The 15,965-nt window shown below is 48.6% G+C and overlaps 1 pseudogene across 1 annotated transcript in view; it reads left to right on the top strand.

Annotated features, from left to right (window-relative positions):
• Positions 1-6,870: 6,870 nt before the first annotated feature.
• The window catches only part of LOC146799801 (uncharacterized), a 71,202-nt pseudogene continuing 62,107 nt past the window's right edge, over positions 6,871-15,965 (top strand). Inside the window, exon 1 of the transcript XR_014968970.1 lies at positions 6,871-7,228. The product of XR_014968970.1 is annotated as an uncharacterized LOC146799801 (transcript). The remainder of the gene's footprint in view (positions 7,229-15,965) is intronic.

Raw genomic sequence — 15,965 nt, 5'->3', positions numbered from 1 at the left:
GAGGAGCTTGTCTCCACCTTTGACTGCAAAGGAGAGCCATACGATTGCTGCCCACTGACCTTGAGGGACCTTCTGTACTTTGCAGGCCCTCTCCAAGGCAGTTATCCATTTGTGGATGTCATCCCCACTCTGGTAGGGAGGGGCAATCTTACTTGACGATGTGGCCACTGTCCCACGAGGCACCGAGCGAACAGTGCATGTGCGACAAAGATGACTGCAGCCTCTGCATGACCCGTATCCCACTGTACTAAGGCAAGGCCACGGTGGACAACAGCCAAGTGACAAAACAAAGGACGTTTACAGAAGAAACCGGAATGGACTGAACTGTGACCTCACCCCTCAAACTGTGCTAAACCCCATCGGACGATCTCAACCAACCAATCACGACTGTACAAAATGTAACTTTAACTGTGATTTTGTTATAAAATTACATGGTAGAATAGAGAGGGATCCTTGCTTTACTTGATTACTACCTACCCTACTGACTGATGACCACGACGACGACGGTGACGCTACGCGAACTCTACTACTTAGGGTGACTGCTGCGTACCTGAATCCTAAATGGTCTGGATGCTGCCCAATTACCTGATGACTTCGAACGTTTCCTAATTCTATGGGCATTGACAGATGCTTGCACGTCTCTGGTCTTTCCCGATCTTTGAGACTGTGGCGTGCTGAGCACAGAATTTGAACATTAATCTGCTTTGACGAATGACAACTGACTTAGAGGACTCCAGATAGTCAGACTAGGTAAATATGATGTTCTGCGATCTAATTTTGATATAAACTCTCCAAACGAAAATTTAACTTTGCTAAGAAATTTTAGATAAACAGATATTGATTAACAAAGAATGAGTTTGTGGTTTATTGATAAGGGTAAGATCTAAATCTTAAAATGTGTTTTAGCTAGTTCTAGATCACCATCAACCAATCCAACTATTTGGTCCATTGACCACGTGGGAGGAGTGCCTTGATGTTTAAGATCGAGATCTGTAGGTGGAAAAGGATATTGATGTATATTTTGTAAATTAACTTTTCTTTCCCTATAGGTTATTAAGTACTCCCCTCACATGTTGAGCGCTTCAACCGCTCATCCCTTCAACTGTGTGCAGACCGATGAATGGTTAGTGTGTGTGTTGGTGTTTTGGGCCCCACCAATGATTGCATGTGTGAATGAGTTAGTGTGATGTCGGGTCTGTGACGCAGGGAGGATACCGGTACGGGTTTGCTTTCCCTGTTACTAAGGTTTTTGCGCTCCATCACATGCCAAACGGAAGCCCGTCTGCACCCGTCCGCGACCCGACCGTGACCAGTGCCAGGAACCCTGGACCTCCGCACTGCCAAAACTACAATCCTAAAGCACTCCACGCACTCAACCCAGGCCAACACCCACGGACCCTTCAGCTGCCACCGCTGCCGTCAAACCCACAGCACCGCCAGGAAAACGGACCCAGCACAACCCGACCACAAGAAAACAACCAGACCTAAGACCCTGCAATACATCCTCCTCAACGTCCGATCCCTCGACAAACACGCCACTGAAATCTGGGACCTCCTCGACAGCACCACCCTGGACGTGGTGTTCTTCACCGAAACCTGGACCAACACCACCTCGGGACCAGACATCGCCAAGCCCCAAGGATACAAGATCTCCAGAAAGGACCGCCACACTAGCCCGGGAGGAGGAATCGCCATCGTCCACAAATGTACCCTCCGACTGAGCACACACCCGACGAGCCCACAGACATGATGGAACATCTACACTTCGAGATACAGACCCACCCCACCACCACCCTCCGAGGAACACTCATCTACCGACCCCCTGGACCCCACGGACTGTCCACCAACTCCATCACGGACATCATCTACCCGCATGCCATCGCATCCACTAAGTACATCCTGCTGGGAGAGCTCAACTGCCACATTGACAACCAACTGGACCTCAACACCACATCCCTCCTGGACAACCTCCACAACACTGGACTCTGCCAAACCGTGACCGAACCCACAAACTCAGCAGGACACACCGTTGACCCCCTCTTCACAACAGGAAACTCCATCACCTTCAGCCACACCACCAAACTCCCATGGACTGACCTCCGATGTGTCCACTTCACCTTCAGTACACCCAATCATCCACAGACACCAGCACCTGCTCCACGCAGAAACTGGACCAGAATCACCGAAGACCAGCTTACCTCTTCACTCAGCAACTCCACCCCAACCATCGTGGAAAACGATGACCCCAACACAGCAGCCCGAACCCTAGACAGATGGATCTCCGACAGCGTCAACACCATAGCCCCCCTCAAGAATAGCAACAACACCCACGCCAAGAAAGCCACATGGTTCACCACCAAACTTCGAGAGTCCGGACGCACCTGCCGCCACCTCGAAAAGGCCTGGAGGAACACCAAATCCACAGAAACACACAACAACTTGAGAGCCGCTATCAACGCCCACTACCAACTCATCAGAAAAACAAGGAAAAAAGCGATTGAAGACAGAATCTCCACACACGCACACAACAGCAAAGAACTCTTCAACATTATCTAGGAATTCGCCCAACCCACCAGCGAGTCTACTGACATCCCTCCCTCACAAGACCTCTGCGACAAACTCAGTACCTTCTTTCACCACAAAATCAAGAGCATCTATGACAACTTCGACGAAGACAACCAACATACGTCACCCACACCAACCACCCCGACACCCTGAAGCCAACGATTACCAGCTGGACAACCCTCACCACCGACGACATACTGAAGACGATGAAGTCAATCCGCACTGGGCCCCCACGGACCCCTGCCCCCACCACATCTTCAACAGAGCCACCAACACCATCGCACCCATGCTCTGCCACACCATCAACCGCTCCCTGGAGACCACCTTGTTCCCCGGCGACTGGAAAGACGCTGAGGTAAAATCCCCTTCTGAAGAAATCCTCAGCTGACCCCACCGAACTCAAAAACTACAGACCCATCTCTCGGCTCCTGTTCCCTGCGAAAGTTATCGAGAAAGCCATGAACAGCAAACTCGCCACATTCATAGAAGAGCACAACATCCTTGACTCCTCCCAATCCGGCTTCAGGAAAAGCCACAGCACGGAAACCGCCCTCCTCACCGCAACAGATAACATCCGCACCCTGTTGGACAAAGGAGAAACAGTAGCCCTCATCCTCCTCGACCTCTCAGCGGCATTCGATACGGTATCCCACTGCCCCCTAATACGCAGACTCCATGACGCAGGGACCCAGGACAAGACCCTTGACTGGATCAGCTCCTTCATCTCTGACAGAACGCAGTGGGTCAGACTCCCCCCTTTCCTCTCGGACCCTACACCAACCACCTGTGGAGTCCCTCAGGGGTCCTCCCTCAGCCCGACGCTCTTCAACGTCTACATGGCTCCGCTCGCCCCCTTCGTCGAAAACGACACCCAACTCATCCTCTTCCTATCTAACGAACCCAACACCGCCAGATACAACTTTCAAGAAGGCATGGAAACCGTCGCCAAATGAATGAAAAACAGCTGCCTACAACTAAACACCAACAAGACGGAGGTACTCATCATGGGCCCAAACCCCGATGCCTGGAACAACACCTGGTGGCCCCCCGCCCACCCCAAAAGACCATGCACGCAACCTGGGAATCATCCTGGACTCAGTCTCGTCCTCCTGCTTCCACACCCTCCACCTCCTACGTAAGACCTTCAAATGGATCCACCTTGAACACAGAAAGACTGTCACTCACGCCCTGGTCACCAGCAGACTCGACTACGGCAAGGTACACTACGCCGGAATAAACAAAAACCTCACTGCAAGCTACAGAACATCCAGAAAACCGCCGCAAGACTGGTCCTCAACCTGCCAAAACACTGCCGCATCTCCCAGCACCTGCGCACACTCCACTGGCTCCCCATCAAGGCAAGAGTCACCTTCAAGATGCTCACCCACGCACCTAAGGCCCTCCACGAAACCGGACCAGCATACCTGAACAGCCGACTCAAATTCCACGCACCCCAAAGGACCCTACGATCAGCCCAGCTCTCCTACACCTTGGTCCCACGCATCAGAAAAACCAGATCGGGAGGCCGTTCCTTCTCCTTCCTCGCGACCAAGGCCTGGAATGCCCTTCCGCTCCACCTCAGACAGTCAACATCGCTTCCCATCTTCGTAAGAGACCTCAAGAACTGGCTCTTCGATGGACCCCCTCCTTAATGGACTGGAACCTGCACCACCCACCCCCAGCGCCTTGAGACCCTTACGGGTGAGGAGTCGGGCTTAAAAACGCTTGATTGATTGATTGATTGATTGATTGATTGATTGAGGTTAAAAAAAACAAATAATAGGAACAATAGGCTATGGCTCAGTAAAATGACAAAACTTTATACAAAATGTTGGTTTACGAACAAAATTCTGCCTGTACCTGAAATCTGAGAAGATAGTGATTTCAGCACCACAAACACTTTGTTAATGCCATTTGCAGGGAACAAACCAGACGCTTTCTTCTGCAGCGATTGCTTCCCATTTTATTTACAAAAAAGCAAAAATTTGTAGTATTTTGGAAAATTTCTGGATCCCCTCAAGGGGGATCCACAAACCCTGGGTAACTTTCGAATCCTCAGGGTGTTGGAAAAAAGGGCACAAATTTAAAACTGGAATCTTATGTGGACAAAAAGATACAGGGGCCTAAGTGTGAACTACCCCAAATAGCCAAAAAAACAGGCTGAGCACAGGCGGGGGGAAAAGGCCTGGCAGCGAAGGGGTTAAAATACAACTGCTCAGATATGCACATAGTGCTTCACCCTAGACTTTTAAAGTGCATTTTAAAAAACGTTTCTATTGATAACATTAATGGTTCTCAGTTTATCAACTTTTGAAAAATAGCATGTTGATTGTACTTTGCTGGATTCATCTTTCTCACTGTTAAATGTATTGTAATATATATAGGTATATTTAGGTATAAATATAAACATATTTCTATAAATTATGTTATTATTGAAACAAAAAAGCTTCTTTTGTTCAAATAAAAATATTTTAAACACAAAGATTTTGTGAAAACAAACATTTTCCTTTCCTGTCTGCATATGCTAAATACGAAAATAGATTCAAAATTATTGCTTAAAACAGTAATTGTTTGCCAACTTTACGCATGCCATAACAGTTTTCGGTCAGGCGCTGCTGCGAGTGATCGATGATGCGCTGCATATACTCAATTCGGGGGAATCGTGCCTGATTCTTCTTGACCTATCTGCAGCCTTTGACACTGTTAATCACAACACCCTCCTTAACACTCTTCAACAGAGAATGGGTGTGGAAGGCACAGTGCTTAAATGGTTTGCCTCATTCCTCTCGGACAGATCCCAAATGATCAAGATTGCGAACAGTCTCTCGTCTCCACTGGTGATTGGTCAAGGCGTCCCTCAAGGTTCCATCCTTGCACCCACTCTGTTTAATCTCTATCTGGAACCATTAGGGAACCTCCTAAGCAAATCTGGAATCCTCTACCATCTCTATGCAGATGACACCCAAATCTACCTCAAGGTGTCTTCCTCTCAAGATCTCTCACTACTCAACTCTACTCTCAACTCTATTCACAACTGGATGTTAGTTCACCAACTCATTCTCAATCCCTCCAAAACTAAATTCCTCCTCCTATCTACCTCTCTCTCCCCGCCTCCTGTTCAATCCTGGATGGATCAGCTGAATTTACTCAACAGTAAACCCATCATTGTCAACTGCGCTAAATCCCTAGGTGTCATACTTGACAAAAGACTCAACCTAATCTCACACATCAACTCCATTGCCAAGAACGCATGTTATCAGCTGCGTCTTCTGATGGGGATTCGTCGGTTCTTCCCGGAGAAAGACCTAAAAACCTTGGTCCAATCACTAGTTCTCTCTAGACTGGATTATTGTAATTCTCTTCTGACTGGCCTTCCCAAATCTCACCTCTCCCCCCTTAAATCCGTCCTCCATTCAGCAGCTCGCTTCATTTCAGGATCCAAACAAAGTGACCACATCACTCCTATCCTGTCTTTCTCCGATGGCTTCCCATCGAGGCTAGCGCTATTTACAAAACGGCTTGCATCACCCACAAAGCCTTGCACTCTTCCTCCCCTCGCTATCTGGCGAATAAACTGAAATTGTCCGGAGGCTTGAGACCTTCTCGGAATGCGGAAAAGTTCTTGCTTGAGCCCCCCTCCTTCAAAAGGGAAAAATTGATGGCTCAATCGTTCTCAGGTAATGCGGTGAGAATCTGGAACTAGCTTCCTCCTTTGCTGCGTGCCACCACCTCCATCCGGATCTTCAAAGCGGACCTCAAATCTCTTCTTTTCCAAAGACACTTTCAGAACTAATTCCTTCATTCTCAGACCCCACCAGGAAGTTTGTTAGTCTTTGTAAATTTGTTATATTTATTTATTTTTTGTACATTCCTTGCTTGCTGTGGTTGATATTGTGTTCATCTTGCCTGCTGTGTTTGATTCTGTGTCCTGATATTTTTGTACGTTCTATTTTGTAACATTTCTCTCATGTAACGTAACTGGTTCTATTGTACAGCGCTCTGACACCTTCGGGTAAAGTCCGCGCTTTATAAAAATGCATAAATAAATAAATACATTTGTATGCTCCCCTCTGACGTAGGGGACACAAACCGACGGGGGAGCACATCCAGTTAGGTTAAAGCTGTGTTTGTAAGCTTCCCTCTGACGTAGGGAGCACAAACCGACGGGGGAGCACATCCAGTTAAGTAAAAGCTGTATTTGTAAGCTCCCCTCTGACGTAGGGAGCACAAACCGACGGGGGTGCTCATCCAGTTAGGCTATAGATGTATTTGTAAGCTCCCCTTGGCTAGGGGGAGCACGTGTTTCCGTATCCGGGTCACCGGCGGCAGAGTCAGCACCAGCAGAGAATACTGACGGCTGCCTGCCTCTTCGGTGCATCCAGCCTGCTGCCGAGGAGGAAGATGAAGGAGCTCCTGCCTGTGCTGAGGAGGAAGGACGGAGGACCCTCTCTGTGCAGATGAAGGAGCTCCTGTGTGTGCAGAGGAGGAAGGATTGAGGACCCCGTGTCTGTCGGTGCAGAGGACGGAGCCCCTTCTGTCTCTGCACTCGCCCTCACTTTCAGACCCTTACAGATTGCACCCTGGCCGCCCGTCTGCACCCGCCCCATCCCAGCTCCAGGAGGAGAAGAGCCTGGAAATGTCTGCACGCGTTTCTTCTGCTCAGGTAGGAGATGATCAGTCCTTCTGCTGTGTGTATAGAAATAAACTGGATGATCCTGGAGGAGATGTCTGCCTGGGCCGGACATCCTTCCAGCGGCCTCGGCAGGACTTTCCTTCCAGCTCTGGGGCTTTTTGTGATTATCAGTGCACAATTTGAGTATTATTTATGGATCAGCTATTGCACAGGACCATGCCTGTGTACTCCGAATCTGAGGTGCTTATTGCTGAGTGAATATGCACATTGCAGTTTTTTTTCTTTTTTTTACTGACGCGACCTCTAGCTATAGTTGAGCCAGGAAATTTCTTCACACGGCTCCGCTTTGTTCTCCCTTTGAGGGGGTCATTTATGGCTAAAGGATAAAACGTGCACGCTGCAATCTCGCACTATAGGGGGTGGGGGGTTACAAAAGGAGAAAAACGACACCCTCCCCTGCTTTTTACTGCTTCAATGGGGGATGTTTACAAAAGGGGGCAATCAATGCTCACTGCTCTGCGGTTGACTCATACTGCGAGTGGTATTTGCAGAGGAAATCTGCTTACAGGGTAAGTCTGTGAACGTGGCACCGTTTATTCTTCCAGAGTAAGGAGGATGTACAAAAGAGTAAGCCTGTATACAACACCACAAGGAATCTCTTACAGCTTAGAGAAAATCTAGACACTGCACTGCATTTTACTTACATCGTGAGGGGTGTTTGTAGCCAAGAGTAAATTTGAAGATTCAATTCAATTCAATTCAATTAGCTTTATTCGGCAATTAAGTCATAAAAGCACATTTACAAACATTACATATAAATACATATAAGTTATCTAAAATATTAAAATTGCAATTAAATATGTAAATAGCCGTCAAGCTTGATTACTTTTTTTAAGAAAAGTGAATAAAAAGCAAGACGTGAGAATGAGACCAGCCCATATCAACTTGTAATATACCGGCTGCAGTTAGACATAGCTTTATAGACCCGGTACGTTAGCTGTATACGTGAGGTAGTTACTGCAAGAAATATTTACAGGATACAATGCTATTACACGGGGGGAAAATTGGCGATTTACCTCAGAGCTTTTGTTCTTATACTCCAGGCCCACCCCAGAAACTTAGCCACTGCTATACATATTGGGGGAGCAGGATCTGTGCACAGAATGCGAAGGGCAATAGCATATCTTCTGATACCCAAAAGCTTACAAATGGGTTGTAGCCATTTTTTCCGGGGTACCACGTACATTGGGCAGAAGAATAATACGTGTCCAATGTTCTCACATACTTCAACACATCTGTAACATTTATCATTGTTGGTACCTTGCCTCCCCCATCTGAAAGTGAATTCTGCGAAGGGTAGTGTTCCCACCCGCAGCTGGAAATATAACTTGCAGTCAGAGGTTTTTTCAATAATATCCCAGTACTTCTCTAACTGGGGATGAGCTTTTAGATCAAGAAAGCGGGATGTTAGATGGGTAGAAAGGCCTTGGGTGGTTTCCAGCTTGTAAACCCATTCCCAATACATCTTTTTCAGGTTTTCTTTAGATGGGAAAACAGTGTTTGCAGGGTTTTTCCAAAGTTCAATCAGGCCTATACTGCCCAAGAGAGATTTTATCCCAAGTAGCCATGATATTTTTTGGGACCTGTCAGATTCTATAATATCCGCAAAGCCACTCCTATAATGAATTAGTTCATCAGTACACCAGAGACGACGCCAATATAATATTGGACGTAGCTTCACCAGATGTTCCAAAGGTTTTTTGCCCAAATCCAATAATAAGGGTCGCAGTGGTGTACTGGGAGGAAGGTTTGTGACTTTACGCAGAAATGCGTTTTCTAAAGCCTTCAAACTATTCAAATTATTAAAGCCCCAGAGCTCGGCCCCGTAGAGGCACGAGCCCAGGACCTTAGTTCCATAGATTTCTATGGCTGGGGAGATTGGCTTTGTGAGTGAGGTTTTGAATCTAGTCAGCAAGGCCCCCGCTTTTTGCTTATGTTGTAGCACAGCGCGGTCTAGTTGGTTTCCCCATCGCATATCTTTTTGTAGTGATATCCCCAGATATATAAATTAAGTAACTTCCTCCAAGGGTGACTTGTTCATGTATATTTTCCCTTTAAAGGATTTTGATCCATTGAATGACATGAACTTCGTCTTCCCCGTGTTTACTTCCAGACCCCTTTCTGTGCAGAATTCTTCAAAACACCCGACAGCCTTTTGCAGGCCGCTAGGGGTCTTAGAAATAATCAGCGTGTCATCCGCAAACATGAGGATAGGAATGCGCACTCCTGCCAGAACCGGCGCATCAGTGGGGGTCTGCGAGAGCCGACCGGCCACCCCGTTGACAAAAAGCGAGAACAGGGTCGGCGCCAGGACGCACCCCTGCCTCACTCCTCTGCCAACCGGGAAGTCCTCGGTCACCTCTCCCGCACCCCCCCACCGCACCCTGGCAACATTTCCCTCATGCAAGCGGATGATCACAGTGAGAAGTTCGGGTGCAATTCCTAGTTCCATCAGGACCTGCCAGAGCTTGCTTCTTGGGACCAAATCAAATGCTGCTTTTAGGTCCACAAAGACCGCATAAAGGGCACCGTTCCCCAAGACCACCGTCTTCCAATATAGGTTGACAAAACGGAAGACTTGGTCAATTGTACTTATCCGGGAACGGAACCCTGCCTGCATTGGGCTTAAGATGTTATGGTCATCCATCCAAGATTGAGTTATGTGGAAAAATATGCGGCCTATGATCTTTTGGACCGAGTCAATTAGACTGATTGGCCTATAGTTGCTTGGGGTTGATTTGTCCCCTTTTTTGAATACCGGGACGATTTCAGCACCCTTCCACGAGGGCGGGATATCCGCTCCCTGTGCAATTGCGTTGGCTAGTCGCATAATATAACTGGACCAGAGACTTCTGTCGTTGATAAACATATCTGCAGGGATTCCATCCCTTCCAGGGGCCTTTCCCCTAACCACTCCATCTAGGGCTCTATCCACATCCTTTAATGAAAATATAGCCTTTTTGTAAGGTACATTGGGAAATGTCTCAATAGGAGAATTTTGAGGGGGCGCGGCATACTGAGGCTTGAAATAATCTATCCAAGCGTTCTGTGCCACATTGTTTTGGGGACGCTCTGCTGTGCCACCCCTGTCCCATTTGTATGTGTCCCAGAAGACTTTACTATTCTTGTTCCTTGAAGCTTCAAGAAGATCCTTCCATATTTCATTTTCCCAGGTTACCTTTGCCTCTTTGAGACTCTTCCCATAGTATGACCTGGCAGATCTTACGAGTATTGGATCTTTCTGTTTGAGTGCTCTACCTAGTTCGTCCCGGGCTTTCCTGCACTAGTTATTGTACCAACCCTCCTTTTTTTGAGTCTTAACATTTCTGGTAGGGGCGGGTTTAAGGAAATATTTTCGCAGGCCCGCAAAAAGCCTTGCGTGTATTCCCACTATTATTTGATGAGGGTCTTGTCCCTCTACCAATAAGCCCGATTCTTCTAGTGCAGAGATGACTTCTCCTTTAATTGCTAGTAGAGCCCTCGGGTCATCGGCAATCCGATCCCATTTTAGGTGGCGCATATCATTTGACAGATGGTGCTCTGACTCTTATATACCTTGTGGCTTTAATGTAAGGCCAAGTAAGGACGTGTTAAATGAAGAGACTAGCGGGTGATGGTCACTCTCTGGTCGGTTGACTACCTCCATATCTATAAAATAGGGCCAGAGTTTGATGTGAATCAATAAATAATCGATTCTACTTGCCCTACGACCATTGTCGAAAGTGTTTAAACCACGTTTGTCAGACAGGCTCCTGCCATTGGCTGCTCTCAGTTGGTTCCCTAGGCATAGTCCACTTAACTGGATTGCTGCCCCTGTCCACCTTTTTACTGGTGCAATCTCAAGGGGTGGAATTCACCAGCTTGCGTCTTCTTCAGCAGCAAGCTGGGATATGTCATGGTCCAGGGGCTCAAACGAGGCATTAAAGTCGCCGGCTATAATGGGTAAGTAATTCGAGGGCAGAGAGTCGATTATTTCTTCCAGTAATTGTACTACTGGGGACTTTTTTCCCCCGGCAAACCTCGAGCATAGACGTTAAAAATTTCAAGGTTTGTCCCATCCTTTGAAACAATCTTTACAGATAAGATATCGTCGCTAGTGTTGGGTCTTTGGGTGACTCGACATCCTAGATCTTGTTTTAGCCATATAGTTAACCCGCCAGATGGGCGACCTCTTGCATTTTTTAGGGCTGGGATATAGTAGTTAAGAAATCCTCTGCATAACAGGGGATCTGTCAACCAAGTCTCTTGGAAGAGACATATATCGAATTTAGATATAAAACCCAGCCAGTCAGGGTCTGCTGTTTTTTGGCCTAGGCCTGCTATATTCCAAGACATTATTGTCAGTTGGCCACTTTCTAACAATCCTCCCTTGTAAGGTCTTGGATTCCATTGTAATGGGCTTGGATTTTCCCTTGCTAAAGGGGTCAGATTATTAGTACTATAAGTACTCACATTAGTTGTAGTACCAAGCTCAGTTTTGCCAGTTGTACCAACTGATACTGTAGCAGAACTCAGTGGGGATATTAACCCGGTCCCAATTAATGTCCGGTGTTTTTCCCCCAACTGGCGCTGATCCAATTTTATATTGTTGGTGGTTTTATTACCAACATAATCATCCTCGATTGAAGCGGTTAAAGCTACCTGTTTTTCTGCAAGGGTTATAACTGCATTACTTAGGTGTTTCCTCATACAGTAGGAGTTTGGTCGTCAATCGCAGTCTTCCAAACCGGAAGACCTAATTTCCTCAGACTGCGCATTGGGGCATCTGTTGTTTCTGGGCCACATATCGATATCTCTATGCCCGAAGGCCTCTATGTTGGGCTGTAGGCGATTACCATAGAAGAAGGACAAGGGCAGAGAGAGAATAGGAGTACAAGAGTTGAAATTCGGCCAATGGCAAATGTGCTCTACTGCCCTTAGATCTCTAAAGTTGATTATTATGCAATCTCCTTCTATATTTTTCTTTTTTGGGCCCACCCAGTTGACTCGGCGCACAAAGAGGATTTCTGTTGATACATTCTGTGGAAAGGAGCGGTTGGAATTTAGCCAATACACACACTTGTTCTTCAGTTCCCTGTAGTCCTCCCTAGTGTCTAGACCCAGGGGCTTGACTCCTGCCAGTATTATCACGTAGGGACTTGACTCGGGAGGGAGGTGTATGCTTGGTAGTTTCCTAGTTTCTAAGAGGCTAGGTAATTCCCTTTCTGGTTCGTTTATCGCTTGGCTGCTGTTGGCTGTCGCTAGTGTATTCCCCCCGCTCGCTAGGTTACTGTAGGAGAGTAGGGTCTGCAATCCTATGATCACCCAGATTTTTTGCTTTTGCTTCATTGGTTTACGACTTTCTCCGGCTGTGGGCCTGCCAATCAGACCCACAGCCTAGCTGTTCTCTCTCGAAATTAACACACATGTACGTTAGGTGCATCCACTAATTGGAACTGGGCCGCCTTGTCAGTCCCTGTCTCAGCATACCACAGGTATCCAGGGCATCGGTGTACCCAGGGCCTACCAGGGGCTGAAGCATGTATTATGCCACCCCTGGAATGGCCGCCCAAATCTGACACAACTGGCTGCACGACAGCTGGGGCCACGTGGTGTAATCACCCGTTGCTGTAGGTGTAGTATTCCTACACCTAAACCCTAAAATGGACACATGGATTCCTATCAGTCACTCCTATAGCAGGCCTTATCAATCCTGAAGGCAGAGTGCAGGGAATCATGTGGGACGGTGCTCTGGCGCGAGCTGAGCCCGTCGACGGCTTGCGGAACCAAGTCCTAATAGCCGTTCCATGGTGACGCGGGCCAACTACTTTTAATGCAGTATAATCCTTGCGGTTATTTGCTAACTTTGGCATCGCATCACCTATACATGTCGAGTAAGGTGTCATACGAATGGGAATACGAACCCCTCGCCAGTCCTGGTGCCGGGGTTAGCATTCCCCCCTTTTAGAGGGACACGACATGGAAGTAACCTTGAACCCCGGTTAAAGTTGACTCAAGCCTCAGCATCACAAAATGGATGCTGCCACCAGACACAAGTCTGACCTCCTGCTGCTGGGGGACCTTCCAGCAAGGAGAGCTTGGACAAAGGGTTTCCTGTCGAGGGCGGTGTTAGCACCGTCCCAGACAGGGTTTGTGTATCCCAGGTAGGCAGGGCTGAAAGGAAGGTGATTGCAAGTGGCACCCCGGTGCTCACTGTGCATAGCCCGGCTCAAACCAGTTTCGGGGGCACACCAGCCCCTGAGCTGGCGCGAAGCCGGACAAAGGATAGGGGTGTAACCACCCCCCTCCTGGCTCCACCCATAGGTAGAACCTAGTCACGGGCCAGCCCCTTTTCTCAGAATAAAGGTAGGAGCGAGTCCCCTTCCCAAATTGGATAATCAGATAATCGGATAACTCCGAATCACGAACTACTTTCCACGAAAGGAACTCTTGACTATTTCTGAAGACTCTCCCTTGTGGCTAAGGAGTAGCCACCCTGCACCAGCAGGCACCAACTAAGCGCTTGCGGTTTGCTGTAAGTCTCTCCTACGGATCAAGACTGCCCAGCTCGACGAGACCCGAGTCCCTGCCATCTCTGACCTTTTACCTACCTCATCAGCCCAGCTGAGAGTCGTAGGTGTGACGAGACCTGCGGGACCGGCTATCTTCAGAACCTGCACGACGCTTATCTAGCACGCCCACCGAGGGACCCTCGAGTGAGTGCACCTAGGGTTTGAGAAGCCCTAACCCTGAGCAGCTCCAGCATCGAAGTCTGCCTCCCCAGCATCCCCGAGATCTGCGTGGGGGCCCTTCCGCTCCTTGTTGTTCACCGCGTTGTTCGACCACTTGCCGACCGGCGTGTGGCCCTCTTCACGACGCACCACGATTGTTTCATCACTAGTCTGGTTGCTCCAGACTGGCTCTTGCTCCCCTTCAACAGAGGAGTACCACGGACCCTCCTGGTCCACTCCCGACGCCATCTTGACTCCCCCGCTTGGGTTGCCACTGCCAAGATCCGCTGCCCCTGCCTGGGCCCAGCATCATCGACAGCAGACACCTTCGTGGGACAGCTCGCCCTCCATCCTGGTCGCCGCCGCGCCTCCTGGTCCGAGGAACAGCCGAGTCCGACGTCACCCACTCACCTGGTCGAGGTGACTTCAGCCGGTACCCTCCTGGTACCCACACGATCGCTGGCTAGCGGTTGAGAACTGAGTCCCCTCTGCTTTCAGGTTTCCTTCATCACCGATCCAGGCTTGGATCGCTCCGAACATCGTCACTGGTCGCCTGCCAGCAACTTCTTCTTTCAGGCTCCTGAGACTACACGAGGACTCCCGACATCTTGCCGAACTTCACGCAGCCGCAGCCTCCGGGCTAGGTAACTCGAGCATCTCGGTGCTCCATCGCAGGTTCGCTCTACAAGTGTCCAGTTCCTTTTTCATTTAGTCCCACTGATCGGATCACTCCGGAATCAGTACCTCCAGACTCTAACCATTCGCATTTCACTGTTAGTGTAGATGGTTTCTCGTGCCCCTCGGGCATTTGTGTAAATTGTGCAACTGAAGTATTTTCCTAAGAGTTTTGTAGTGTGCTTAGCTCCCTGACTCATAAAGAGCCAGGGTAGTCTTGTTATAAATAAATATCCTTTTATTTTCATAACAACTTGTGTGGTGTCCTTTCACTTGGTGTTCAAGGGGTATATGTGATGGTAAACAGCTGGCTTAACACGCCCTCTAGAGTTTAGCCTAAAGACTGCTCGTATCCACGCTACTAGGATAGCTGGTCTAAAAGGTTGACTTACAACCAATCATCAATAAGGGTCGTTTGGAATGATACACAGTGATCACTAGAATAGTGAGCACTACATATCAGGCCAACTTCTCACATTGGTGAGCAGCGGTTGGGATTTGAGCTTGCTGTTGTTTTACCACACACGTATCCTAAGAATATCGCAGTGAAAGATCACATAAGTACCCAGGTACATATAACTTAACTTAGAATACTCCGAGTTCTACTGAACCGGCTGTTGTAGTGTAACAGGGCTTAGCACACCCTGACTACAACTCTTAGCAAGGGATCAGTAGGTAAACCCATAGTGTAGGTAGGTGCAACACTTACACCTCACTAGAAAAGCATGTCGGTCCACGGAGAGTCTGCAGGGACTCCCCTAGTGGTCAGTGACCCTCCACAGGTCGTGTCACGATATGCAACTCTTAGCTTCAAGGAGATGAGACAACTGTGTGCCTCCAGGAAGCTAAACCAGGGTTCTAACCCTACCATCGCAATACTGATAGGTCTCTTAGAGGCGTACGATGCTAGGAGGTCCTCTAACCCAGGTCCCCCCAGTGCCGATGGGAACATGCCCCCCTTAGAGGGAACCCTCGGTGACCCAGACCTCGACCTCCACACAGAGGAGGAGGACGAGTTATCGGGAGACGAGGCAGACAAAGGTCCAGTGGTAGTCGGCAGGCTTACAAGGACCAACTTAAGCAGGCATGAGAATGGAACTGGGGGAGCCCCGGGCCCACGCTCAAGCAGGCTTAACCTTGGGAACGGACGAGCTAGGTCTCTCTCCAGAGGATCTGGCAGATCGGTTCATACACATGTCTCTCAGGCACCTTCTCAGAGAGGAATGACTTCCCCCTCAGAGGAGGGAGCATGAAGCGAAGATGCGGGAGGTCAATCTGAGGATCGAGCGGGAAGAACTTGCCCTCGCCAAAGAAAGACTTGC

Source organism: Triturus cristatus, chromosome 9 (assembly GCF_964204655.1).
Source record: "Triturus cristatus chromosome 9, aTriCri1.1, whole genome shotgun sequence".
NCBI classification, from domain to species: Eukaryota; Metazoa; Chordata; class Amphibia; order Caudata; family Salamandridae; genus Triturus; species Triturus cristatus.
Note: the sequence above shows the minus strand (reverse complement) of the source record. Positions and strands in the feature narration are given on the sequence as shown.